This window comes from Equus asinus, chromosome 6 (assembly GCF_041296235.1).
Source record: "Equus asinus isolate D_3611 breed Donkey chromosome 6, EquAss-T2T_v2, whole genome shotgun sequence".
NCBI classification, from domain to species: domain Eukaryota; kingdom Metazoa; phylum Chordata; class Mammalia; order Perissodactyla; family Equidae; genus Equus; species Equus asinus.
The window spans coordinates 17,011,073-17,035,037 of record NC_091795.1 but is presented as its reverse complement, the minus strand read 5'-3'; positions in this window follow the sequence as shown (position 1 = coordinate 17,035,037).

Genomic DNA, 23,965 nt, shown 5'->3' with positions numbered 1-23,965 from the left:
TATATGTCCAATGGAGTATTATTCAGCCTTAAAAAGGAAAGAAATTCTGACACACGCTACAACGTGGATGACCCTTGAGGACGTTATGCTCGGTGAGAAGACCAGTAGCAAAAAGACAAATACCGTATGATTCCACTTATATGAAATGTCTAGACAGGCAAATTCATAGAGACAGAAAGGAGAATGGGGGTTGCCGGGGGCTGGGAGGAGGGGGGAATGGGGAGTTAGTGTTTAATGGGTATAGAGCTTCAATTTGGGGAGATGAGAAAGTTCTGGAGATGGATAGTGGTGATGGTTGCACGGCTGTGTGAATGTACTTAATGCTATAAACTGTACACTGAAAAATAGTTAAAATGGTAAATTTTACATTATGTATATTTTGCCACAATAAAAAAGATAATTGGCCATTTAAATAAAAATATTAACAATGAAAAAAAGCCATTTGTATTGCCTTTTCCTTGAACTGTGTGTTCATAGTGTCACAAAACAGATTTGGTGGCGTGGGTCAAATTACTTATTCCTAAAATTTGCAGAAAACTCTGCAAAGAAGAAATGCTTTACCTATTCCTGGAGATTCTATGCAATTTTTGTATTGGTTGGGTTAATTATATTAAAGTCAGTGATGTCGTAGTGAGTAGGTCAAATATTATGAACTACAACAAACGTCGTTAACTCAAATACAAAAGCAATTTTCTATAACATATTGTCAAAAGTTCAAAAATAGCGGAAGTAAAACCAGTGAATCACCAAAGTGGTAATTAGTACAAGTTTCTTGTGGCACACACCAAAAAGTCTGCAAACCAGGAGCACTCAAACCAAAACACACAGTGAGGCCCAGGAGTCTATCGTTCTGAAGCAGCCGCACGGCAGGAAGGCAGTGACTGTCCTCCACGACAATCGGTTATAATATTAGTTTTCAGTGGTTGCCTCATTAGCAACCTTGAGCAACAGTACAAGCTGATGATTTTCAGAGGCGTAAGCAAGAAATGACCCAGACCAAGTTAGTCTTGCAAAATAAGCTAAGTTCAGCTTTTTTTGTATGACTAAATTGGTTGTGTCTGCCCAGGGAATTTTCAAGGCTGGTCTCTGCTGTTTTTGATTTTAACACGCCATTTCCAATAATAAACCTGCGTCGCAAAACACATTGAAATTGCTGTCTTGGGTTAAGCGTTACATTTGATAAGAGATTAATAAGAAATCTATGGCTTGATTGATGTGCCATTGTGGTTGGTCAATGGACAGTCCCTGTCCTGTTTTATTAATATATTTGTTCACGCTTGTCCCCAGCTCCCTTTTCCACTCTCTCCATAGGCAGCCACTCCTGTGTGTTTAATGTGTGGCTTTTTGCATGTCTTCTCTCCAGCGCGTTTGGTGTGTGTGTATTTTGATTTATGTAAACAATATTGCATTATATATTTAACTCTGCTTCTTACTTTTTCCTGCAGCGATCTACTTCTAAGATCCGTGTGTGTTGCTCTGTGTGTATCTAACCTGCTGCTCCCGAGAGCTCTAAGTCCTCCAAGGTTTACACCCCCCCACCATGTTATCTTGCACACTTCCAGGGGTGTGCTCCCCGATTGGTACCAACTTTCTGCCAGCACGAGTAATGCTACATCAGGACCAGCTACATCATTTGCAGGGCGCAGTGCAAAAGGAGGTGCAAGGCTCTTTGTCCAAAACTTATTGAGAATTTCAAATGGCAACACAAAGCATTAAACCCAGCGCAGGGCCCTCGGCACGTGGGCAGGTTGTACCCCGACGGAGCTGGCTCTGGCTACAGTGACCATCCTTACGTGTCTCCTTACGGACGGCTCGGGAATATCTTTGGAATAGTCACTCAGGAGCAGAACTGCTGGATCTTGGGGTATGTATGGACTTACTTTGACTAAGCACGGCCAGGTGGTCTCCAGAATGGCGGCCTCAGTTGACACTCCCCCCGGCAATGCCGGAGAGTTCCTGCATCCTCACAACCCCAACAAAGATCGCGTTCTCCAGTTGATTTTTGCCAGTTTGGAGGTGTAACTTCCTCATTGCTGTCTTAATTCGCCTTTTTCTAGTTACTAATGAGTTGGAGCAGCCCTTCTTAGGTTTGCCGGCCTTTGGGTTTACTGTTTGGAGAATTGGACAGATCCTTTGCCTATTTTTCTGTCATGGTTTCTGTCTTGTTCTTGACGATGCGTAGGAGTTCCGTGCATATTCTAGACCTGCACTGTCCCATAGGGTAATCACTAGCCAAATAGAGCTGTTTAAATTTAAATTAACGTTAAATTAAATTTAAAATTCAGTTCCTGGTTCACATTAACAACATTTCAAGGGCTCAATAGCCACATGTGGCTAGTGGCTATCCTATTGGATAGGATAGGAATAGAATGCCTACATCATGGCGGAGAGACAGTGCTGTTCTAGCTAATGTTCTAGACGTGAGGCCCTAGAAATTGCAAATGTCTTCCCCTAGTTTGCACTCATCTTTTAAATCTGTCTACTGAGTCTTTTGTTGAACAGAAATCTTTAAATTTGATGTAACCAAAATTACTGATTTTTTCTTTCTAACTTCTGCTTTTGAGATTTTGTCTCTCCTTTTTTTTTTTTTCTTTTTGCTGAGGAAGATTAGCCTTGAGCTAACATCTGTTGCCAATCTTCCTTGTTTTTCTTTTTTCACTCGAGGAAGATTAGCCCTGAGCTAACATCTGTGCCGATCTTTCTCTACTTTATACTCTACTCACTGCCACAGCGTGGCTGATGAGTGGTATAGTTCTGCGCCCAGGATCTGAAACTGTGAACCCAGGCCACCGAAGCAGAACATGCTTTTTCTTCTTTTAATGCCTTTAGTCAAAATTGTTTATGATCTTCAAGGAAATCCATGTAAAATTTCTCTAAGTATATTATACGCTGTAGGTTTTTTTAAAAATGATATGCATTTTTCTTTCTTTTTTAAAATTATTTTATTGAGGTCACATTGATTTCTAACATTGTGTAAATTTTAGATGTACATTATTATGTTTCAGCTTCTGTATAGACTGCATCGTATTTACAACCAAAAAGTCTAGTTTCCATTCATTACCGTATATATGTGACCCTTTACCCCTTCACCCTCCCTCCCACCCCTTTCCCCTCTGGTAACCACCAATCTGTTCTCCGTATCTATGTGTTTGGTTATTTTTTTGTTTGTTTATCCTCCATATATGAGTGAAATCATACAGTATTTGTCTTTTTCCATCTGTCTTATTTCGCTTGGCATAATATCCTCAAGGTCCATCCACGTTGTTGCAAATGGCACGATTTTGCCTTTTTTTATGATTGAGTAGTATTCCAGTGTATATACCACATCTTTATTCATTCATCCATTCATGGGCGCTTGGGTTACTTCCAAGTCTTGTCTATTGTAAGTAATGCTGCAGTGAATACAGGGGTGCATATATCTTTTTGAATTAGTGTTTTCGTGTTCTTTGGATAAATACTGAGAAGTGGAATAGCTGCATCACATGGTATTTCTATTTTTAATTTTTTGAGGACTCTCCATACTGTTTTCCATAGTGGCTGCACCAGTTGCATTCCCACCAGCAGTGACTGAGGGTTCCCTTCTCTCCACATCCTCTCCAACACCAGTTATTTCCTGTCTTGTTAATTATAGCCATTCTGACAGGTGTGAGGTGGCATCTCATTGTAGTTTTGATTTGCATTTCCCTGATGATTAGTGATGTTGAACATCTTTTCATGTGCCTGTTGACCATCTGTATATTTTCTTTGGAAAAATGTCTGTTCATATCCTCTGCCCAGTTTTTGATTGGGTTGTTCGTTTTTTTGTTGTTGAGTTGTACGAGTTCTTTATATATTTTGGAAATAAACTCCTTGTCAGATATGTAATTCGAAAATATTTTCTCCTAGTTGGTGGGCTGTCTTTTCATTTTTCATTTTGTGGATGCTTTCCTTTGCATTGCACAAGCTCCTTAGTCTGATGTGGTCCCATTTGTTTATTTTTTCTTTTGTTTCCCTTGCCTGAGGAGACACTGTATTCGAAAAGATACTGCTAAGACTGATATCAAAGAGCATACTGCTTAGGTTTTCTTCTAGGAGTTTTATGGTTTCAGGTCTTACATTCAAGTCTTTTGATATTAGTATAACCTTTAATCAGTTTATGAAGTTCCTTTTTTACTCCTGGTTTTCTCAGTGTTTTAATCATAAACTGTGTTGAACTTTATTAAATGATTTTTTTCCACATGGAGATAATCCTATCACCTTCTGCTTTAGTTGTTAATGTGGTGAATTACATGGGCAGACTTTCTGACGTTGAACCATCTTTGTGTTTCTGGGACAAACCCTACTGGGTTATCATGTATCTTTTAAAACATGCACTTTTGGATTCAGTTAGATAATATTTTATTTTATATTTTTACATTTAAACTTTTAAGGAAATAATCACATAATTTTCTTGTCTTGTCCTTATTTAGTTTTGGAGTGGAGATTATATTAGCCTCATAAAATTAACTTGGAAAGTTTGACTATTTTTATGCTTTCTAGGACTACTTTTATAAGAAGATTTTACTGTTTCTTGAAATTTTGGAAGCATTCAACAATAAAATCAACTGGGCCTTTTTTGGAAGAGGCGTCTTTGTCTAATGTTTCTGTTTTAAAAAGGCATTGTTCTACTCAAGCTCGCTATTTCTTCTTGAGTCATTTTGTCTTTTTATGTTTTTTCTACCTCGTTTATTTCTGACCTTTCTTGTTTCCTGATGAATGTGATACACAGTTATAACTTCCCTCTCTATATAGCTTTAGCTCCGTCCACAAATCCTGAGTAACCGACTGTTTCATCATCATTCAGTTCACTCACCCCTTGACGTGCTCTGGCATCTTCAGCCAAAACCACATCTCTCACCAATGCTTTAGGGGTAGATTTTCTTCTGAAAGAATCTCAAGAAGTGACAAATACTACTTCAAAGTAGGTGTGAAGCAAAAACAGAGGTTACCTGAGGGAAATTGTACGGAAATTGCACACAATACAGATGTGCCTGTCGTCATTTAGGATAAATGTCTCCTCTACTTCCCCAGCGAGCTTCCGCTTTGTCTTTGTTTGTATTTTATCAGAACTCAATCAAAATTGGATCTGGAAATTCCTAGAGATAAGGACATAAAACAAATAATTTTTTTTTCTAAGATTTTACTTTTTTCCTTTTTCTCCCCAAAGCCCCCCCAGTACATAGTTGTATATTCTTCGTTGTGGGTCCTTCTAGTTGTGGCATGTGGGACGCTGCCTCAGCGTGGTTTGATGAGCAGTGCCATGTCTGCGCCCAGGATTCGAACCAACGAAACACTTGGCCGCCTGCGGTGGAGCGCGCGAACTTAACCACTCGGCCACAGGACCAGCCCCAAACAAATGATGTTTTTATTCTTAAAATAGTTGTCCTGAAATTCTTCTATTCCAGAGTGAACACACACACCCAGGAAACTCTATAGAAATGACCTGACTGTTTTCCAGAATACTGCCTTTTGTCTGGTCCTTCCATCAATATGGCAGATTAGATCAAAAGGCTATGCTGTGTGTCCCCAGCTGCAGCCTCAAAGTCAGGTGGCCCGGTCTCCAGTCACTGGGCAGGAATCAAAACTTCACTTGATCCATTGCTGAGCACTTAGATTGCTCGGATAAAGAAGATGTGGTGTATATATATATACAATGGAATACTACTCAGTCATAAAAAAGATGAAATCATGTTATTTATAAGAACATGGATGGACCTTGAGGGTATTATCCTAAGTGAAATAAGTCAGATGGAGAAAGACAATTACCATATGTAGAAGATAAACAAATAAACAAACACATAGATACAGAGTACAGATTGGTGGTTACCAGAGGGGAAGGGGGTGGGGGGATGAAAAGGGTAAAGGGGCACATGTGTATAGTGATGGATGGCAACTAGACCATCCATCACTTTGGTTGGTGAACACGATGTAGTCTATATAGAAGTCAAAATATAGTGATGTACACTTGAAATTTATATAATGTTATAGACCAATGTGACCTCAATAAAAATTTGTTAAAAACTCTTCATTTGGAGCCCAATGCCTGAGTTCCATCATGGCTCCTCCCTTTCCAGTGACTTCGGTCTTCCTCCAGGAAAGGGGATGGTTGTGAGGATGAAATGAGAGCACAGTGGAAAGGGCCTGGCATGGTGCTGGGTGCACAGTGGGTGCTGTGCTCCATTGCTTCCCTCCTGTGGGCTCCCAACCCTGGGGACAGGTACAGGAGGTCCCCAGCACACCTGCTACCACACCTCCCAGCCCTGGACATTCTCTGCTTTCCTCACCCTGCAAACATGCAAACAAGCTTTACTCCTTGTTTTCTTTCAGAGGACTGATGCCTCTGATATGGATTCAGCTGTAGAATTCATGACCAGGTCATGCTGCCTCCCAGGTGCCCCTTTCTCCCATTACCCTTTCCCAGCTTTTGTTGGCATGAAGACCCTAGAACCAGAGAAAACCATGAGAGAGATGCTGACACCAAGACACCATCAATTAAATACGTAAGGGAGGTGTGATCCCCTAGACAGAATTAAATAGAATTAAAATAAACAAAAAGAAAGGCAATCATAGGAGCTAACCACGTGGCGGGCACAGTACTCAAGGTTTCACACACGTGTTCAGCGCTCACAGAATCGTATGGAGGAGGCAGTGTGATCACCCCCTTTTTAAGATGAGGAAATGGAGGTGTGGAGAAGGGAGGAGACTTCCCTGTTTCCTCATGTGTAAAATGGGGGTGCTGTTAGGCCCTCCTTCAGGATGTTGGTGTGAGCATCACATACAGAAATACCTATAAGATGCTTACAACTGCCACTGGGCTGGGGCCAGGCTGATTTGCAACATTCTTCTGCACCGTGCCTTTTCCAGTCAACATGACGTGTTGGAGCTTTGTCGAAGTGACACTCAGAGCTCTGGCTCCTCCACTGTCTGCTCACACTGAATCCAGCCATTTTCCTGTTGATGGACACTGTGGTACTTGTGTCCTCCCAGGAGCAGATGCCAGACACAATTAGACATACAAGGCATTTATCGCGGGGAACATCCATGAAGGATAAAGGGGAGTGAGCTGGAGCAGGAGGGGAGACCCTTCCGGCGTAACACAAGTCTGATGCCTGTGAAAGGAGGGGAAGGAAGGCTGGATGGGAGAATCTGGGACTGTGTGGGACAGCTCCGAGAAAGGTGTGGCCTGGCCATGAGGCGTCCTCAAGCCAAAGGCACTATTACAGGAGCCCCACCCTGCAGGAGTGGGCCTGCCCTATTGCCTCGGCATGTCAGTCGGAGGCTGGCAGCAGCCTGGGGGATGACAGGCTGCGGTCACCACACTCCTCCAGCAGAGGTCTGAGCAGGGCATCTCTGTGGCAGCCACAGGCATTTGGGTTGGTTTATATTTCCCTCGACTGGTTTTACCTGAGATGTAGTGGTGACAGTGGACCCAGCCCGCCCAGATGCTGTATCCACTGGGTGCTGACAGAATCAGATTTCTGGGCCACATAAATTCACTGAAGTGAAAAGGCCAGCCTCAGGCCTCTCAATGCATCCCCTTAAGAGGACACACACTTTCCTGACAGGTCCTTGTGACAGTGGCCCTGTTATCAGTTCCCCTCCATTAAACCCAGCATATGTGGAGTAAAACCAAAGCACTCACTCCCTGCTTACTCCCTGGCTCCAGAATCTACTATCAGCCATGGAGACAAATGGCCAAGGACAACCACCTGGATTCGTTATCTCCTCCCCCTCCTCTCTGCAAGTAGTCTCAAGGCCAAACACAGGCTGGTGGAAAAGCTCTGACCAGCAAGGCCATGTGCTCCCCATCCCCTACCTAAAACCCCAAATAAAAACCCTTCCTTTTAGCTTGTTGGGGCCTTTGAGATTTCAGCATTAGCTGCCTCTCCTTGCTCAGCACTGTGCAATAATAAAATTCCTGCTTTCTTCCACTACACCCAGTGTCAGAGATTGCAATGGGTGAGCAAACCCACTTCAGGTTCGATATCAATTTGGCGACCCAGATGGGACAATGTCCCAAGTAGACGTCTCGTCTGTGGCACACCAGCCTCTGGCTAAAGGCCTCTCTTGGAAGCAGTCCTACAGCTGCCTGAGCTCCTTGTCTCAGGGACAGCCTGAAGTGACTGGCTGCTAGCCAGAAGTTGTTGGCCTGCAGTACTTTTGCTTTCATGGTGGAAGAAACTAGGTTCAGGACTTAGGAAGATGTCTCTTGTAAGTAGCTGGTAGTTTTTGTTTTTGTCCTTGTGCTAATCTTTTCCAACAGGACGGGCCAGAAATAATGGATATGTGGCAGCCCTCTGGGCTCCATTTGTTTTGAAGTCACGATGCCCTGTCCAGATTTTGGTCAGTGTCCTGGTGTGCTCACTGAGGTCCCCGGTCCTTGCTCATTTGGGAACATCTGCATAGCGAATCTTCATTTGTTGGGCACCCACCGAGTGTAGGACATGGAGTAAGCTGGGACTGGAAGCACTTTGGTTTTTGGTTTTGGTCTTTGTTTTGGCTTCCATTTGTGGGCGAGGCTTTTTGTAGAAGCACGCTCGTTTGATATTTGTTGTTGTTTGTTTGTCGTTTTAAAAGTGTTAACATGGGAGGTGCTGCATCTATTCAGCCTAAGAGCCCCTTGGGAAAAACTTAGGCTGACTGGTCAACCTATAGTTATAAGCCGATGTCTAAATAGGGATGATTTTCTTTTGTAACACCACGTGGCCACAGTATTCTTTAGACTCTGGAGGAAAAAAAAATGGCCAAACGATGGATCCTTAAGTTGGGAAACTTTTTAGAGAGCTCTCATGACAAACAGCTGTTTTATTGGTACGTATGAGAAGACCAAATTAAAAGGAAAATACAATGACTAGTCTTAAAAACTTAATCAAATTTAGGGTCTCAGCTTCTTCTTGTGGTTTTACAGATGCTAAAGAAAAAATTAAGTAAACAAAGAGAAATCAAAAGTGGAAGAGTCACAGGACTCATCCCGACAGGATGAAAATCTTTAACTAGTTATTAAAGAGAAAAATGGGATAAAAGGAACAGATATAAATAAAGTTAAAACAAAGGTTTTAATAAAACACCATCTAAGAGTGGAGGGCTAAAGGGACCCCCCTATTGGCCCCCCAACATTAAAGGACACCAGACAAACCTGTTCTATTCACCCCAGTTTGAAAAATTTTAAAAGGTCTGGAGGCAGAAATCACAATAAAAAAACCTGACCAACAATTGTTTGGGGAAACAGTTAGGCTACTAAGGTTGATAAGACTATAAAAATTAAAGTGCTTAAGCTAATATTATATAAAGAGGTTATGTCAACTTTGCCTGAATGTTTTTTTAGGAATAAATGTTACGTCTAGCTGAGAATGCTTCCCCTACACAATATTGTAATACGGAAACTTGTTAATGGAATTCTAATGTAAGTTATAATTAGGGGTATAAGAGTAAAAAAATTAAGATAAAAGTTTGTAAAAATTGGTATATTTAAATGGGCTTTCTGTAAAATGATTGCATCTTTTTTGCCTGATCTATAATACTATAGATTATGTTGTAGGGATAAACATTATGTCTCACTGGGAACGTTTCCCCTGCCTGATATCGTAAGAGCATATAAATCCACTTTTCAGGGTGTTAATTAAACATGCTAGAGGAGATCTCACTTTAAAATGGCAAAAATGGGCCAATTTCAGTTTACCCAAACTGATGTATGTAATTGGAAAAAGCCAGCTACAACAATGGGAAGCCCATTTTAATCTTTTGAGGCTTCTAAATAAAATCAGAAATACTTTATTGCCTCTTTTAAATAAATAAATAGTAATTAAACATGCCAGTGGCTGAAGCCAAATCTACTACTGTTGTCTCCTCTCTTGCTGAGCCTCCCTTCAACTCCCCCAAAATTCCCGATCTAAAATTAAGCAAGTAAGAATAAGTAAAGTTTTGAGATAATTGGCCATTCTGGGAAACCTCTGTTTCAGAAAAGAGAGGATTCAAAATCTCTCATAATGGAATGCAGTTTTTGAATAATATGCCAAAACTTCTAAAAGACACAGTTATTCAACATGGTATAGAATGAACTTTGGTAAATAAAAGATTGTGTAAGTTTGCTGGTTTGATTTAAAATAGACATGCCCTTAGAGTTATCAGCATTGGATATGATGCTGACATACAGCCTGGGTTTACTGGTCGAATGAGCTCATGTCATCTCTGTTACAAAATTTATCAGCAAAACTAATAACTCAGTATAATAGCTAAGGTTGTTTGATGTTTCATGAGGTTTTTGTAGATAATCTAAATATAATTGTTGAGAACAGGTAAACTAAATAAATGTAAAAGGATAAAAGTTTTTGGAAAAACTTTTTAACAATAATTATATGTGTTATGGTGTATGTACTTAAAACAACTTAAAATGATGGTTAACTACCAAGCATAGATTTGTCTGTCTTTGGTTTCTTATATCAAAGAAACTGAAAAGATACTTAGGTTTATTGATAAACATATTTTATGTATGCTGAGGAATTTTCTATGAGAAAACACATATTTCTGAAATGTTTGTATACAAGAAAAGTAAAATGTATGTTTTCAGTAAAGAAGGTAAAAAGAATAGAAATATTTTTGTTTGTTTTGTTAAGAAAGATAAGTTAGTCCTAGAATACTAGGGAAAAAAAGTAAAAAAAAAAAAAAACATAGTATGAATTCTGAATGTAAGAAGTAAGTGACAGAAGGTTTATGGAAGTAAAATCCTGAGGAATTTTGTTTATGATCAAGTTGACTGAGGTTAAAATGAATTTACCAAATAAATGAGTTTCAATGTCAAGAGGAAACTGGTACAAAATTAAAACTTGGTCTCCTCTTTCTTTTTTTTTTTTTTTTTAAAGATTTTATTTTTTCCTTTTTCTCCCCAAAGCCCCCCGGTACATAGTTGTATATTCTTCGTTGTGGGTTCTTCTAGTTGTGGCACGTGGGACACTGCCTCAGCGTGGTCTGATGAGCAGTGCCATGTCCGCGCCCAGGATTCGAACTAACGAAACACTGGGCCGCCTGCTGTGGAGTGCGCAAACTTAACCACTCGGCCACGGGGCCAGCCCCTGGTCTCCTCTTTCTTAAAAGGGTAATTTTCCTAAACTTCGAATCTGCTCTTGATTAAAAGATTATAAAAAGTTTTTTGGTTTTTTTTTTACTATTTTAACTCTGTTTCCCCTTGACTGTTTCTGTTGTCACTTTGAATAGATACCTGAACGTGGTTTCACAGTGAGCTTTGTTTCCTATCTGAACAGATGTTTTAAAACTTTTAATATTTTTGACAAGCTCCCTCCTACCACACACAAAATATTCAAGCCCTGAATAAAAGCTTTCTTTTGACCTGGAAGAGGAGGGAGAGTTTCTCTGGGGATTTTCAGAGGGCCCCTGGGACTTCTCAGAGAAATTTGCTCTCTTCCTCTAAGAAAAAAATATTAAACTAATTAGGTTTATTTGATATGTTAAATAGGGGAAGCGTCGTCAAATAAGTAATAATAAACTTTCTTAAATGGTATTATGTAAATGCATATTATTGATATAAATATTTTAAAAAGTATCTAAAATTCTGATCTGTTCTGATTGTCAGCCTTGATTCTGGTTATTATCTCAAAGTATTATATGTCAGAAGACTGGTCAAGTGTCTTTGTCAATTACCATTTTTGAATGTTTTGTTCTTTGCAGACAGTGGCTGTTTTACTCTGATGTTTTTGCAAATAGGTTTCATGTTCAGAGAAATTCATGGAAAGGACTCTGGTGCTTACTCTAGAATACAGGTTTCTGATAAATGTTCAGATTGTAAAACTAAACTGGGTAGAAATTACAGAGCTCTAACAGAGAAACTGATGACCTCATAAAACTGCTGACAGAAGATTAAGATCAAGAACCAGTTACAGAGGACTAAATACACCGACAGTGATGATTATAATTTTTATGGGTTTTTGCTTGAGATACTGCTGATTTTTTATGTTTTGGTTTTTTTCAGATTTAAGAAAAGCTTTTTCTCTATTCTCTTAAGGAACTATGCTTTACAGCAATTTGTAAACAAAATTGAGGCATTTATCTTTTTCTCCCTATCTGAGCCCTCCAAAATGTAAAAATCTCCTGGTGAGTAAGTATTCTTATTCTCATGGCAAAATGGTTATTTGCAGAAGTCCAATAAGAATCTGTTCTTCTTATAACAGGACACAATTGGAAACACTGGTTATAATACGAAGGCCTTGATTGGAACATCATGTTTGAGAAAAACATGCAGGTTCAGATATGACCAGACAGATTTTGAGAAATGAAGGTTGACTTTCTGGAATAATGCCACTTGGAAATGTGGGCCTGATACCTTGCTTATGGGTTCCCAGGAACCTGGTAATGTTGAGTAAAGAATGTCCCTCCCTCTGGCAGGTGCAAGAAACCTCAATATTTCGGGGAGCCTCACGAAGAGAGGAAATCACCCAAATGTGTAGGTACTACAGGTGGAATCTGATGACAAGTCCTTGGCTTGGCTTTCCTGGCCTTGGGAGGCCTTTAAAGTTCAATCTGAAACTCCTTATAAGAGGTTCCAGCAGAGCAGATTTGAAAGAGCCTATATAATCAATTACTATTCTTGCTGTACTTATGTAAAAAATTATGCCAAATTTATTAAAACTAGATGTATTTTGAAAACCAGTTAGTCTTAATTTGGCTATGTCTAGTGAAATCGAGGGTGACTTTAGAGAGAGAAAAATTATGTTTCAATAAAAACTACAATATGCGTTTGTGGATATTGGATTTTGGTTCTGTCAATTGTCTTTAAGACTTTTGTTACATCTGTTAATGGGACTGGATCCTGAATTCTTCTAGTCTCCTGAAATATCTGGCTAGAAACCTCCAAACTAACATTTTCAGTTTTCTCCCCATCATTTTCATTCAGAATCTTTGAAAACTAATCCAGCCTTTTTTTTTTTTCCTGAAGCCTTGCTAAGTGGAAGCTGGAGGACTTAATATAAATGTAAGAGACAGTCACGTCTGCTGCTGGGTAAGCCACTCAGAAAGCTACCTGCGTCCCTGATGACACCATCAGAGACATTGCAAACTGCAAAAGATGCTTCCACTTTGATTTCTAGGAATCTTGATTGGCTGCCCCCTGGGTTCAGGAACTGGTTTATAATTTGCTCCAACCATTGACCTGTTTTTCTCTTTTTGTTTCTCTAGAAAAACTTCTTGTTAAATACCTAGTTACTTACTTACATGATACAGGCCTAAATTTGGGAGCCTACCTGCATCACTGCCTTATTAAAAGACTGGTTCAGTGAGCTGGAACAACCTATGCCCCAATTCAGCAGGAAGTAGCTAGACTGGTTGCTGCCCCAAATCCCTCAAGAATGAGAGATGAACATAAAATAGGGGGGAATTGATACCGGCCATAATATCAGTTTCCTTACATTAAACCCAGCAAAATGGGGTTAAAACCAAAGCACTCCCTCCCTGCTTACTCCCTGGCTCCCTGGCTCCAGAATCCACTATCCGCCATGGAGACAAATGGCCAAGAACAACCACCTGGATTCATTATCTCCTCCCCCTCCTCTCTGCAAGTAGTCTCAAGGCCCAACACAGGCTGGTGGAAAAGCTCCGACCAGCGAGGCCATATGCTCCCCCTCCCCTACCTAAAACCCCAAATAAAACTCCTTAATTTTAGCCTTTTGGAGAGTTTGGGATTTCAGCGTTAGCTGCCCTCTCTCCTTGCTGAGCACTGTGCAATAATAAAATTCCTGCTTTCTTCCACTACACCCAGTGTCAGAGATTGGCTTGCTGTGCAATGGGTGAGCAAACCCACTTCAGGTTCCATATCACTTGTGGCTAGCAGAGCACCTATTCACTACACAGATATGGGGCCCTTGACCACAAGGGCCCCCCCCCCACCCTCACAAATATTAACAAAGTGTTCTACCTTAGGGTAACCCAAGGGTCTGCTTCCCCTCTTTTATCCAAGGGTTGTGTCCTCTTCAGTCTCCATTTGGGGAAGGAAAGGGACAGTCTAGTCTCTCCAATGTAATGCTTTGGCTCTTCCTTTTAGGGGGCTCAGGGTCTTGGGGTGACCAACCCCAGGGCCACACACACTTTGAGGGAACAGGTGAGGAACCAAGATGTATTTGATCTTCTCTTCACCAGCAGGACCCAAAAGGAGCAGAGGGAGTCAGGAGAGGTCCTGGAGAGGAAGCCAGAAGGATGGCAGGGCCCGGGAGGGAGATCAGGAGGGGCTTTCACTGTCAGCCCTCCCATCTCAATCACCATTTGCATCCAAATTAATCCCTTTTTTGTTGGGAATGATAAACAAATGGCAAGTAATAGGAGATATTGGAGTATATGAGGAGGCCATTTGGTGTAAATCTAATTTGGCCTGACCTTGTTTTTCCAAAAGGGCCTGATGTGGCCACTGAGTATGCATTGTATATCTTCAAGCATTTGCTATGGTCCAAAGACAAGAACAAATGTCCTTAGGATAAAGATGCAACTTCCCCCACACTGGCATTTCCTTAAGGATAAGCATCTCTCCCCAGGCTAGGAACTGATTGTTGTGCTCACCTGTGACCACCCAGCTTGAGGCAACAGACCTGCTACCTGCTGTGTGAATCACTGTGCTGGCTAGGTAGCCTCGTGAGCTACCTAAAAACGTACGTAAAAAAGGGATTCCTGTCATATGCGATGTACGCTCTTTGCTCCAAGACAGTATATAACCACTCTGTATACCCACTTCTTTGGTGGCCGCGGGCTAGCCCTCAGATCTGGCTCATAATAAACCCACCCCAATTGTGATTTATAGATTGTTTATGGATTATTTTCATCGACAGGAACTTTGGGGGAATGGGGAGAGGTGATAACTACCAGGTGATCTGCATCCGTGTCAAACCAGAAATGGCACAGCTTGAGGCAGAACAGTTCCTTGGCTGATTCAGGGATTCAGGCTCTAGTCCCGACAACACCATGGACTGCTGAGAGGCCTTGGGCAAGTCAGACATAGTCTCTGGGCCTCAGTTTTCTTGGTTGTAAATGGGAATACTACCATGAGCTGTGGCCCACCTACTTCATGCAGACCTGTCCAAGACGGGCGGGCTGGCTATACCAGAGCATCACAGAGTCACCACCTCCAGATTCCTGAGGGGACCCCTGCTTCTTCCTCCTTCAAAGGAAGAGGGAGGCAGAAGAGCTGGCAGACAGGACACAGATCTGGTGTGCAGGTCCATAGAGGAAAGGGACAGCACCTTGTTCTCTTCACCCTGCCACCAGCCTCAGGAATGTCCCCTCCCCTGCCTCCCCAGCCTTTGCCTGTGGACTTCTTCCAAGTGGAATTTCCTGAACAGCTCATGGGCAGTCAGGAGGGCTCTGCAGGCGGTGCTGGGGAGCAAGGGGGGTGTTAGGTGATAATGCTGGTGGAGACCCCACTGAAGACAGCGTGCTGGGGCTGTGGCAGTGTGTGTGGCGGGGGGAGGGGGATGGGGGCAGAGAGGGAGTATGTTACCCCCTGGACCGATGTCTCACATCCCAATCGGTGTGACAGGAAGCCTTATCTAAAAGTCACCTGAACAAGGGAATTTTTCTCCAGCCTCCAGGAAAGCCCCACAGCAGGTCCCTGGACCCAGCCCAGGTGGACTTCCTGCTTAGAACCAACACTGACGTTCCTTTGCTGCACTTTCACTTTCCTTTTACTGTGTACATTGTCCTCATGATAATGAGTCATTACTTACTCCCTTCCTTTACTCTGGTCCAGTGAACTGTCCCCACAGCCTAGAAATCTTGACTTCTAGGAAAGTGAAACTTAAGAGCAGCCTGCTTCTCTCCAAAGGTGTCTTACAAGCAGAGGACAGTTGGCCAGGGTGAGACAGGCCAACTGACCTATGGTCTCCTGACAGACTAGCCCTCCTGCGGCCAGCTCGGAGGGCAAGGGCTCGCCTCAGCCACCCCATGGTCATCAGAATGCTCCACAGCCAGCTCCAGCCACCTTCCCATTGGGCTCCTCTGCCGCTTCCTGCTGCTTTTGCTTCGGCCATTGTGACCTCCTTATAGATCCCTGACACATCCTGCACTTGTCCATCTTTGCATGTGCTGTGCCCACTCAACGGAATACGCCATTTTCTCCTCCTCTGTCAAGATAGCCAATCGCCCTGTAAGACAAGGTCAAATGTCAGCTTCCTGCTCCCAGGGCTAACATTGCCTTTCTCTTCTCCTCTCACTAGCACTTCCTTATTCATCCATTTTGGAGTTTATTACATAAGTTTTAAATTGAGATATAATTCACATACCACAATATCTATTCCTTTAAAATGTTCACTTCAGTGGTTTTTAGTATATTCACAAAGTTGTGCAACCGTCAGCACAATCCAATTTAGAACATTTCTTCATCCCAAAAAGAAACTCCAGACACCTTAGTTGTCACTCCCCATTCCTCCCTCTCCCCACCCCTGGCACTCACTGATCTATTTTCTGTCTTTATGGATTTTCCTATTCTGGGCATTTCATATGGAATCATACGATAGAGTTATGTATCGCTTAATGACAGGGATATGTTCTGAGAAATGCATCGTTAGGTGATTTTGTCATTGTGTAAACATCACAAAGTGTCCTTACACAAACCTAAATGGTATAGCCTACTACACGCCTAGGCTGTATGGTACTAATCTTATGGGACCGCTGTCGTATATGTGGTCCACCATTGACCGAAACGTCATTATGTGGCACATGACTATACACGGCCTTTGTGACTGGCTTCCTTCCTTTACCACGTTTTCAAGGTTCATCGATGTTGTAGCATGAATCAACACTTCGTTCCTTTTTCATGGCCAAAAACATCCCATTGTGTGGATGTACAACATTTTGTTTATCCATCATCGGTTGATGGCGATTTGGGTTGTTTTCGACTTTGGGGCTATTATGCATTATTCTGCTAAGAACATTCATGTACAAATTTTTGTACCGATATATGTTTTCAATTCTCTTGGGTATGTACTTAGGAGGGGAATTGCTGGTTCATATGGTAACTTTATGTTTAACTTTTTGAGGAACCACCAGACTGTTTTCCAAAGGAGGTATTTTTGTTTTTTTTTAACCAATATAGAAACTCATTCTCATTGAAAGCAAAGTTCAAACATCACAGTTAAATTTAAATTTACTCTCAATCACATCTCCTTCCCAGTCCTTTCCCAAGGTAACCTCTCTTATCCTTCCAGACCCTTCACTATGCATTTACCAACACACACACAGCATTTTATATATTTTCACATACATGAGATTTATCATATATCACATTGTGTATGTCAGAAATATGTGATAACTTATTCTTCGTAACTATGGCACCGTGTTCCACACATGGATAAACCCAAGTTGATATAACCATTCACCTGTTGGTGAGTATATAGAGCATGCTCCTAAGTTTTCTTCTGTCACATGTACTATTGCCAGGAACATCCTTGCACGTGCTCACTCACGCACTCCCTCCATTTGTTTAATCCAGTAACTTCCATCGCTCCCGTATGAGTAACTTTCAAGAGCAGATATTGCTGGGGCAATAGTACGAATACTTTGAATTTTAGTGGATAATGTCTAGAGGTTTTTTTTTCAAATCAATTTTCATTCTGTTGGTAGCTCATTGCTGCCTTGATTTGCATTACCCAGATCCTGGTGAATGAGGTCATCTATTCACATGCGTTTTGGGCATGTGGACTGATTTCCTGGAGGTGATCTCAGCCACTTCCACAGGGAGCTCTCTGTGCTTCTTCCATTGATTGTAGGAGTGAAGGCTTTATACGTTTGCACATCAACCCAGTCTCTGTTATGTATGTTGAAAGAATCTATGTCCTGTCTATTAACTTGGATTTAGTTTTATTTATGATATCTTTTGGCATACAGAAGCCTTTTAAAAATTTGTACATAACTAAACTTATCAGTCTCCCGTTTATAACTTATGCTTTTTGTACCTTGTTTTAAAAGGCCATCACTATGCTGCGGTCAAATATTCTCCTATATAGTTTTCTAACTTTTTTGTAGAAATATGAGTCTGTTCTTCCCGTGTATACTGCAAAACATCTTGAACACATCAAATGTACTCTATGTTCATAAGTACATAACATAATCATAAAGAATCATGCTACCAGTTAAATAAAATAAATTGTATCGAGACACATATGAGACATTTGCTCAGCAAATTATATGAAAATAAATTATTTGAGGTTTCAATACTAGCTCTTAAATGGAGAAGTCATGTGCTATAATTCTGCAAAGATGTAAAGTAAGCTCTAAGGAAAGACAGACTTCAGTAACAAGTAGACCCCACCATTTCAGCAGCTTGGCACGACAGAGCTTCATTTCTCACCCACGTAGTCCAGTGCCCTGATTCCCGGTTGTTGGCACCTCCTGTCTTACGTTTTGACCCTCCCTAGAAGCTCAGCGTCCTCTGCATCCAGAAGGGAGATGGGAAGAAAGGGAGGAACCTCAGCCCACAAATAGCACATATCACTTTCTCTCACACGCCTTTGGTGAAGGTTTAGAAATGTATTCCCAGGCCGGCAGCTGCTTCCCAGCAACATTTCTGTACTCGCTTTGAGTCTTGCGGAATACCCATGCATCGTGGATCCAACAGACTTCCGTCCTCATGGCATCAGGATGAACGGAGCTTATGCGAATGGAGCAGCTGGGAATAGTGGCCACGCATACTGCAGGTATCTCCCCCGCTCACTGCCTGCTCATTGTCCTACTGGACTGCACCGCATTTGTGTGTGTTGTGTCCCTTGTTCTTTCTTCCTTTCTGATGTTCCAGGATTCCTTCTTTTATCATTGATTTTCTGTTTGGAGACCCTCCTTTCTCCGCTCCTTTAGGCCTGCGTTGACAAATTCTCTTAGTTTTCCTTCATCTGTGAAGATCTTTATGTCTTCTTCATTCTCGAAGGATCAGTTCTCTGGACATAGAATTCTTTTTTTTTTTTTAAGATTGGCACCTGGATTAACAATGGTTGCCAATCTTTTTTCTTTTTTCTTTTTTTTTTTTGTAAGGATTGGCACCTGGGCTAACAACTGCTGCCAACCTTTTTTTTTTTTTTTTCTTTTTCTGCTTTATTTCCTCAAACCCCCGCCCTGTACACAGTTGTATATCTTACTTGCAGGTCCTTCTAGTTGTGGGATGTGGGACGCCACCTCAACGTGGCCTGATGAGCAGTGCCATGTCCGCACCCAGGATCCGAACCCTGGGCCGCCGCAGCGGAGCACGCGAACTTAACTACTCGGCCATGCAGCCGGCGCCCAGAATTCTGAATTGATAGTTCTTTTGTTCCCCTGTCCTTGAAAAGTGTTGTGACACTTCCTTCTGGCCTCCATGGTTTCTGATGAGAAATCAGCTGTCATCTGATTGCTTTTTCCCTAAAGGTAAGGTGCTGTTTTTCTGCGGTAACTTTCAAGATGTTTTGTCTTTAGTTTTTAGAAGTTTGATTATGATGTGTCTTGGCCTGGGTTTCTTTGCGTCTATCCTGTTTGGGGTTTGCTCAGCTTCTTGAATCTACAGATTTATGTCTTTTTGCCAAATTTGGAGAATTTTCAGCCATTAGTTCTTCAAAATCATCTTCAAGACTGCCCCCTCCTCTCCTCCTGGGATTCTGATGACATGGATGCTAGATCTTTACAGTTCCACACGTCCCCGAGGTTCTGCTCACTTTTCCTCAGTCTCTTTTTGAATCTGTTGCTCATACTGGGCAGTTTCTATTGTTTCATCTTCAAGTTGACTGAGTTTTTCGTTTCGGAATTTATATATTCTGTTTGTAGTCTTCTACTTCCTGTTTGTATGTTCTTCAACATAACAATTAAAACTCATCTTTTCCTCATTTTTATTGTTAATAATCACCTCTTCCTAATGAGAAAAGAACCTTAGCATGGTCTTCTTCACTCCACTCCACCCACCTTGGTATCATCTGCAGTTTTCATTCTAGATTGTTATTAATTTTTTTTTTACAATTAACATTTATTTATCCTCAACTTTTTTGCTTTCATTGATCACCATTGCATTAATTTTTCTTTTTCTTCTTAATGAAGCAGTTCCTCTAATAATTCTTTGGTAATGTATCTGTGAATGGGAAACCATCTTTTTATATATGAAAATTTCATTTTCCTCGTGTGTTTGAATGAGAGAGAAGCTGCCCAGGGCCAGCCCTGTGGCCGAGCGGTTATGTTCGCATGCTCCACTTTGGTGGCCCAGGGTTTGGCCGGTTTGGATCCTGGGTGAGGACATGGCACCAATCACCAGGCCATGTTGAGGTGGTGTCCCACATGCCGCAGCTAGAAGGACCCACAACTAAAATATACAACTATATACTGGGGGGATTGGAGGAGGAAAAGCAAAAAAAAAAAAAAGAGAGAGAGCAGCTGCCTGTAGAATTTCGTATTTCAAAATTATTCCCTCATCAAAATGGAGGCTTAAGATCTGTGCATTTTACTGCATGTAAATTATCCCTCAATAAAATAAAAAATCCCTCTGATTTTTGACGATATTATTCCATTTTCTTTCAGCATCCAGTGTTGTTGAGGAAAAGTCTGCTGTTAATGTGATTCACACTCTTTTGTGTGTAATCTATTTTTTTCTGCTTGGGTCTGCTCTTTATCCCCAGTGCTCTGAAATTTCATCAGTACATGTCAAGATGAAGGTCTTTTTTCATGTATTCTGCGTGGTAACTGATGGGCTTTTTCAATCTGGAGAGTCAGGTCTGTCTTCCACATAAAATTTTCTCTATTCTTTCTTTGAGTATTCTCTTTCTTCCATTTTCTCTATTTTCTCCTGGAATTTTGATATTTGGACTCCTGTATCTATTCTCACTTCTTTCAAACATTTCATCTCTTTGTAATTTTACAGTGCATTCTGTTTGATTCCAGATCTTGAATTCATTTCTCAGCTTAATCTTTCTGCTACTCAGACCACCTAATGAGTTTTTATTTTAATGATTAAGTTTTTAATTTCCAAGGTATCTAGATTTTTTGATGCAATATCCTTTTGCATCTAAGTATATTTATTCTAAAGCCATGTCTGTCTGCTCTATTAACTCCATTTTTTTCAGGTATGAATTCCTCCTTCTGTTGAGTTGGGTACATTTTCCTCCAGGATATTAGCTTTCCTCAAATACCTGGCCTTTCTTGGGTATGAGCTTCCCTTGAAACTGAGATTCCTTGTTAGCTTGAGGGGCTTGCTTGCAAGGAGTAGGATATACAGCTTGGGTTGCACTGCACCTGGCTAAAGTGATAGTGAGAAATGGATGGGATGTGCTACTGGGCAGGACGGCTCAGCAGTTAGCCTTCTAGATATAGAGGCTTCTATTCCCCTAGGGAGCTGTCAGTGTCTGGGGCTTTACCTTGCCCCTCTGACCCAGACATCCACCCCCCACTGCTCCTGTCCATGGGCAGACATCTCTGTGTCTCACTCCCAGCCCGAGATGAACATTCTTGTCTGTCCATTCTGTGATGCCCTAACCATTCATGGCCAGTCAAGCATGGGCCACCTCCCGCTCCCAGGTCACCATTTCTGGGTTTGCAGTACCCCTGGAGCTGCTACCACGCCTTGCAGAAGCTCTCTCCTCTGTGGAACTTTGGGCCGTGGTTTCCATCTTCAGTCTGATCTTATCTGTTTTTCATCTTTTATTATGGTTATTGTTTCACTTGGTGTTCCCTATATTGTTTTCAAGTTAGGATATGAATTTACTTAGATCTTCTATGAACAATTTGTTGAACAAAAGACTAGGAGTAAAAAGAAACAACTGCACGTGCTCCGTTTGCTATCTTGAACTGGAAGTTGAAAAGCTCTTTGTATAGACTATTTTAACACTTATTGTTTTGTAGTATAACTATTTATTCCCTGGTGTGGATATGGGACACAGATAAGGCTGTGCTCATACGAGAATATCTTCTAGTGCCTGGTGCTTCATATTTTTTGAAATTAATTTGATGAATGAACGAAGAAATGGCTGAGTGAGTGTGGTTATAATGAAGATTTCAATTCTTGTCCCATCATTTATAAGATCATTCCTCCTCTCTGGGCCTCAGTTTTCCTATCTATAAAGTTAGAGGAGAGGCTAGAGATCAATCCTTTCATTTTAATCTGAAGGAATTCCTTTAGTATTTCTTGTAGGCCAGGTCTGCTAGCAATGACCTGTTTCCATTTACGTGGGAATGTATCAATTTCTTCTTCAGTTTTGAAGGATACTTTTGCTAGATAAAGAATTCTTGGTTGACAGTCTTTTATCTTTCGGCACTTTCAATATATCATCCCACTACTCTCCGGCCTCTATAATTTCTGATGAGAAGCCAGCTGTTACTAAGGATCCTTTATATGTAATGATTTTTTGCTTGTTGCCATTGAGATTCTTAGTATTTGGTTTTTGACAGTTTAGCTATGACATGTCTCAGTGTGGATTTCTTTGAGTTTATCCTTCTCAGAGTTTGTGGATCTTCTTGGATGTGTAGATTAATATTTTTCATCAGATTTAGAAACTCTTTGGACTTTACTTCCATAAATGTTTTTTTCTTCCCCTTTCTCTCTCTCTCTTCTCCTTCTGGTATTCCCAGTATGTGTCTGTTGGAGCAATTGATGATGTCCCACAAGTCTCTAAGGCTTTGTTCATTTTTGCCCCCTATTCCTCAAACTAGATAATCTCAACTAGTTTATTTTCAAGTTCACTGATCCTTTCTCCTACAGCTCAAATCTGCTGTTGAGCCCCTCTAGTAAATTTTTCCTTTCAAGTGTTGTGCTTTTCAACTCCAGAATTTCTATTTGGTAATTTTTATAATTTCTCTCTCTCTTTTGATATTCTCTATTTGGTGAAACATCATGACATGCTTTCCTTTAACTATTTAGACACAGTTCCCTTTAGTACTTTGAGCATATTTATACCAGCTGATTTAGAGTCTTTGTCTAGTAAATCCAACATCTGGCCTCGCTCAGGGACACTTTCTAGTGACTGTTTTTTTCCTGCGCATGAGTCATACTTTCCTGTTTCTTTGCAGGTCTCATAATTTTTTTGAAAATTGTATTTTTTAGATAATATAATGTGGCAACTCTGAATATCAGGCACACATGCCCCCAAGGTTTATTGTTACTGCTGTTTGTTTAGTGACTTTCCTAGACTAATTCTGTAAAGTCTACATTCCATGTAGTGTGCAACCACTGATGTCTCTGTTCAGTTAGCTCAATGATCAGCTAACAATTGGACAGAGATTTCCTTAAATGCCTTGAGCTAGAAAATCTTCCACCCTTTGCCAAGGAGCTCCCTGTGGGTTGAGGCATGACTTGAACGCTCAGGCAGCTTACAGCTCTGTCTCAGCCTTCAATTCCACTTGCACAGGCCTCAAGGTCAGTCAGAAGTGAGAACTGGGGCCCTCCCAGGTCTTTCTTGACCATGCACTCAGTCTTTTAGATCCCCAGGAATATGCCAGAGCTTTCCAAAGTCCTCTGTGAACATCTCATTTCTCAAATCTTCCTTTTAAATTTCTGGCCAGGGGTTTGTTTGCCTCAACTGATATCAGTCTTAAACAGCTGCAATGTTAAACAATTGAAGCTAATTAAGGTTGATAAATGCCCCGGGATTTTCCCATGGACAGAGTCCTGAGTAGGATGAATAATGCCTTGGGGTCAGGGGTTTTCCCATAAAGAGAGCTCCAAGTCGGGTTAAATAATGACAACACTCTGTAAATAAAGCTTTTCCACAAACTACAGCACAAGTCAAATAGTGACAATGCTCTGGTGATAGAGCTTTCTAAGGAGCTCCCAACCCAATCCATCCCCTCCAGTGGCTGCAAGCCTGCTGGTTTTCAAGGCTACTGTGCAGCTGGGGTTAGAGGGCTGGGAGTAGGCCAAATCACAACATGGAAAATCCCCAAAGTTGAGTAGTTTCTCTCGCATAAACCCTCTTCAGATTGTTGCTGGCCTTTGGTTAATTTCCAGAGTTCTGCGAAA